This window comes from Diaphorina citri, unplaced genomic scaffold (genome assembly GCF_000475195.1).
Source record: "Diaphorina citri unplaced genomic scaffold, Diaci psyllid genome assembly version 1.1 scaffold170, whole genome shotgun sequence".
NCBI lineage: Eukaryota > Metazoa > Arthropoda > Insecta > Hemiptera > Psyllidae > Diaphorina > Diaphorina citri.
In genome coordinates, this window is record NW_007377607.1 from 163,065 (window position 1) to 169,137 (window position 6,073).

Here is a 6,073-nt window from a genome sequence, read left to right on the forward strand (position 1 = left end):
TCCAGGTACATAATTTATTTTGAACGGAAAACCTATACACCACCTGACAGGGAATACAAGGTTTTCCCAGAGTCAATACTATAATTAATTAAATAAATTCATTAATAGCAATAACGTCTACATGAGTGTACTTCTTTGCTCTCGTTCTAATAGGCTATGGAAAAGAATTTGAATTCAAAAGACAAGAAAGGTCGATTTATCCCATATCAATGTGACGTCACTAAAGAATCAGATGTCCTCAAATGTTTTGGATGGATCAATAGTACCATAGGAGCTATTCACGTTCTAATAAACAATGCAGGGGTGTTGAGAAATAGCAAGTTTTCTGGTAAGTAAACAGTGTCAGATTCAGTCTAAACTCTGAAAGTTTTCAAATTATGAGTGATCTTTTCTTCTGATATGCAGGTACCTGCAAAAAGCGAGTACAACTTCGAAATTTGTAAAGTATCTGTGATTTCGTGACGAGAAAAGACGTATCAAAGAGGTTGATAGTAAAAAGTTGTAGGTACTGACTAGATTAGATAAAACTTTACGAATGAAACTCAAAATTCCACTTCTGAATTCCCTTGCCTCTACTGAAAAGGTATTTGAGTATCTTCAAAAAATGACGTAGAAAGGGAAGGCTATGAGTATTGAGTATATTAATACTTACCTAATGTATTTATACATTTTCCCGGTACCTCTTCAAAAAATGACGTAGAAAGGGAAGGCTATGAGTATTGAGTATATTAATACTTACCTAATGTATTTATACATTTTCCCGGTACCTTCTAAGGTTGGAAAAAATCCATCTCATCAAAAGTTCTTAAACAGACTGAGAAAACTGAAAAGGAAATGAATATTCTTAACTAGACGAGGCGGAAAGTATTATGGTTTATTTTTAGGCGATATTTCTTTTCCATTTATTTCTAGAGGCTCGGGTTTCTTCTTTTCAAAATGGAATTAAAAATGTTTAATTAAAATTCTCGTCAGACAAACGGAAATTAAAATGTGAAAAAGAGATTACTGTCCGTTCAATCCGACCGTTATTGGTAAGGTGAACGTTGAAAGTTTAAATGGGAATGAAAGAAAACAAAATAATTCAAATATTAAGGACTTTTAAAATTGTTAGTGAAATAGTGACCCTACCCTTTTCGGCAGTAGGATTTCCTTTTTCCGGGCATTTGATTTGAACTTTCCCTACTTACTGTACAATAATGTGATATTTCTGTAGAATATCTGGGTGAAAAGGGATGGGTTATAAGTTGTTATAACTCTAGTGACGGGGGTTTTACCCTCCATTCGGTGACAAGCTCTCGGCCTAGTCTCATTAACCTCACCCAGCCTGAGTGGGGCCGGGAAAAACCAGCAGCACGAGACTGGATTCAACGTGCTATCGCCGGACGAGGTCAATATTAGTACTGGGGATTTTGATGCGACTGTAATAGAAGGCATTCTAGTGTGTTTTGATCCATGAGGATCATCGATTTTTACTCAGTCTTGTCGATTACAAATACAAACCCAAGATCTCGTGACCCTGGCCCTTATTTTCAATAGCTATATTATGGAGGGATACAAGTGTCCAGGTACATAATTTATTTTGAACGGAAAACCTATACACCACCTGACAGGGAATACAAGGTTTTCCCAGAGTCAATACTATAATTAATTAAATAAATTCATTAATAGCAATAACGTCTACATGAGTGTACTTCTTTTCTACAGTACGAGTAGATAACAACCTCGATTCCTCCACTTGGAAAGGAAAGGAATAAGCTTAATCTTACCCTTAGGTGTATAGGTATTTCGATATAAGTTTGAAATAACGAGAAACCTGAGGTCTTGACAAGACATCTCGTTGGATTCAATCGTGAATTGACAGCAGAAATTTCAAAATATAAGATGGAGGCAAAATATACACATCGGTAATTCTACCTGGGAAATCTAAAATGTACCAAGACGGAGGAGCTTGAGAAAATGACATTTGAGAAGAAAACACGGCATTCCACTTTAGTACAATAATAGCTTGACTTTTCCTCTTTCGGTCCCTGTAATCCTGTCTTAAAAGATGAAGGAAACGTTTTCCATTCTCCAACGTTATGCATTTTAGACATCGTTCGATCTAAAGTTGACACGTAGGAAGCACCAAGATGTCACGTGACATCTCACTTCGGATGCATGTTGCGATTTGTATCCTGGGTGAAAATGAGCCAAATAGCCAAAAAAACTCGATACCTTGAAAGGACAGATGTCATTTGCATCAACTACTACTTGCAGCGTGTTCTCCTGTAATCCATTGTTACATAGTATTTCATCTGATGACTCTTTTGTAGTTAATTTGAACAATAAATCCTTCCCCTTTCGGTGTCTCGAGTTCTGAACAGGACACGAGAAACGATATTCCCAGGTCATTTTGTTTTGTAAAATGTTTTTTTTTTTTTTTTTTTTTCTTTACATTTTCATCTGGTCCCTGTAATCCTGTCTTAAAAGATGAAGGAAACGTTCTCCATTCTCCAACGTTATGCATTTTAGACATCGTTCGATCTAAAGTTAACACGTAGGAAGCACCAAGATGTCACGTGACATCTCACTTCCGATGCATGTTGCGATTTGTATCCTGGGTGAAAATGAGCCAAATAGCCAAAAAAACTCGATACCTTGAAAGGAAAGATGACATTTGCATCAACTACTACTTGCAGCGTGTTCTTCTGTAATCCCTTGTTACATAGTATTTCATCTGATGACTCTTTTGTCGTTCATTTGAACAATAAATCCTTCCCGTTTCGATGTCTCGAGTTCTGAACAGGACACGAGAAACGATATTCCCAGGTCATTTTGTTTTGTAAAATGTTTTTTTTTTCATCCTACATTTTTTCCATTTTCATCTTTCTTAATGACATTAGTTTTCCCCGTAGACACATAGAACATTTTGCCAAATGTAACAACAACAGTTTCCCTCTCGCCTCCTCAGCCTGTTTATCTCTTTTTGAACAAAATTTTCCCCACCATTCTGTGCCTTAATGGCTTGCAAGTATTGACTACTGACATAATGGCGCAAGGTTGTCTGGGATTTTTTAAATGCAGAAACAGAAAGATACGAGTATACAGAACAATAAGTACAATAACACATGTTTCTGGGCCTAAAGCTGGAAGCATAGATGATGTAGCTTTTAAGCTTTTATTTTTCTAAGAAAAAAAAAAAACATTTCATCTTGCAAATTCTTATTAGCTCATCAGAGGGCCTCTACATAAGGTTCAAGTGTTCAGTTGAAATGGTTAAGTCTCTAGCTCTCTAATAAAATGGCTATAGGCTAATAGGACTTATTGGCTAAGTTCTAAATCATATCCCTTCCATTCTCTGAATGTCCGAACAAAACTTTTCACGTGGCCAACTACCATGCGGGACCAAGGATTTCTGAAAATAATATCCCTGTACAGAAATTTCAAACAATGGCTGTCGAATCCATCTCTAGATTGGAAAATTTAATAGAGAACAACCCCCCCATATCGCCCCTAAGGCTTCATCGCCCCCATGAAAATCTCCATCGCCCCCAAGGGGGCGATATCGCCCAGGTTGGGAAACACTGCATTAAACTACAAGGTGCTTAGTATCTAAACTTCAGGTAACCCCTGCAACACTGACTATAATTAAATGAAAAGTTGAACATGAAAAAATTCGGAAAAATAAACATTTCACCTTGAAAATTCCTATTAGCTCATCAGAGGGCCTCTACATAAGGTTCAAGTGTTCAGTTGAAATGGCTAAGTCTCTAGCTCTCTGGTAAAATGGCTATAGGCTAATAGGACTTATTGGCTAAGTTCTAAATCATATCCCTTCCATCCTTTGAATGTCCAAACAAAACTTTTCACGTGGCCAACTACCATGAGGGACCGAGGATTTCTGAAAATAATATCCCTGTACAGAAATTTCAAACAATGGCTGTCGAATCCATCTCTAGATTGGAAAATTTAATAGAGAACATAAAACCCAGTCGTGCGTCAGGATATTCCTTTCGTATACAGGTATTCTTCTCCGTGGAGTGGCGTATCGCGTATCTTCCATGCAAGCTAGGGAAGCACAGCTTTCTAGACACGGTGTAGTCCTTTTCTGACCCCTTCTTCAGGAGAAAAATAAAATAATCAACCAATTTTTCTCCCTTTTCAGAGTCTAAACCCAGGAGGAGTTCTGACGGAAAGATTCACGGCGTTCATACAAATTAATAAATTGATTCATTCCTTGGCGTTTTCCCACAAAGAACATTTTTCTCTTTTTTGGGGGCAATTTATTTTCCAATTTCCATTCGTAAACAAATTTTCAAGCACCATTTTCATGGATGTTCGCTCATCGATATGACATCTCACATAGGTACTATCTATGCCAGAAGGCTTTAAATATAAATACTGAAATAAAAATTCACATTTATGTAATAAAAATAACATGGCATTAATAACAAATCATTTATGTGATGCCATAATTTTCGTGAGTCAGATTACACAATGGTTCATGGGAGATAGGAAGAGGTAGGGTAGAGACACAAGATGGCAATAAATAATAATTACCTATATGACTTATGATGACAAAAAGAACAAATTGAAATCTATTTTCGAACCCCCAGGGTTTACCTCTTGTGTCTAGGAAACCCTATCCTTTCCACCTAGACGAGACTTGGGCCAGCCACTCACTATCAGGTAGATCTGACAGGTAGGGCTGAAAAGGTTCGCCTGTCAGGTCTACCTGAAACCTGATGAGCACACACACTATCAGGTAGACCTGATAGGTACGTACGGTTGAAAAAGTCCTTCTGCCAGGTCTACCTGAAACCTGATGAGCACACACCCTGACAGGTACGGCTGGAAAGGTCCTTCTGTCAGGTCTACCTGATGAGCACACACACACTATTAGGTCAGGTGTACCTGTCAAGTCTACCTGATAGGTCATGAGTGGCTAGCCTACGAGACAAAGTCAACATGATAAATAATGTTATCGAGCACTCACGTTAAAAGCTCATTATGTCACCCAACACGTTCAGTTATACTGACGCCATTATTCTATTGACTCAGCAAAGTTGTTATTTGCTCAATGACTGACTCACCTTTCAGTCAATACCGGGATGGGATGTCCCAATTACATTAAGAGTTGTTTCATAATATTTGTAAATTGCAATTATTTTTCATGTATAGTTTCATGAACAAGAACAATAAAATTGAAAATTTGCACGTTCATTAGGGTAGAATATTTTGGGCGTCGATGATACCTATAACTCCGAGATAAAGAGGCAGAAGGGAGGGACACACACAGAGAGAGAGAGAGAGAGAGAGAGAGAGAGAGAGAGAGAGAGAGAGAGAGAGAGAGAGAGAGAGAGAGATCGTATACAGACTATACAGGTATTCTTCTCCGTGGAGTGGCGTATCTCCCATGCAAGCTAGGGAAGCACAGCTTTCTAGACACGGTGTAGTCCTCTTCTGACCCCTTCTTCAGGAGAAAAATAAAATAATCAACCAATTTTTCTCCCTTTTCAGAGTCTAAACCCAGGAGGAGTTCTGACGGAGATATTTGAGAAGGGACATATCACTCGAGACCCCAATGCGGCCGCTTTAATGCCGAAAGATGTCGCCGATTCTGTGGTGTATGTTCTGAGCACACCGCCTAATGTACAGGTAAGTAGCCCGAATGTCGATTTGTTACCAAATATTTCTACATAATTATGTAAAATATACCTAAGTCCCTTTTTTATACAAAATATATACTATATCCGGATGTCATTGATTGGTACATTTGAATATCACTGTAAAGCTGTGTCCACACCCGTCGACTATATGTGGACAGGTGGACACAGCTCAATGCAAACTTCAGTTTTTGAAACTCAAACAATGGATCTGTGATAAGAGGCTGATCCAGCATCTAACCACATCATGACCTGTGATTGCCCTATGCTTGCTAAAATATATACGATCCCCCCTTTGCTTTCTAGAAAATACGATAATATGGTTGAATACCACAAATAAATAACCGCATGTGAAGAGTTAGTAAGTACTATTCTTGAAACCATTATTTCTTTCCTTTTTCAGATATCAGAGCTCACCATAATTCCTG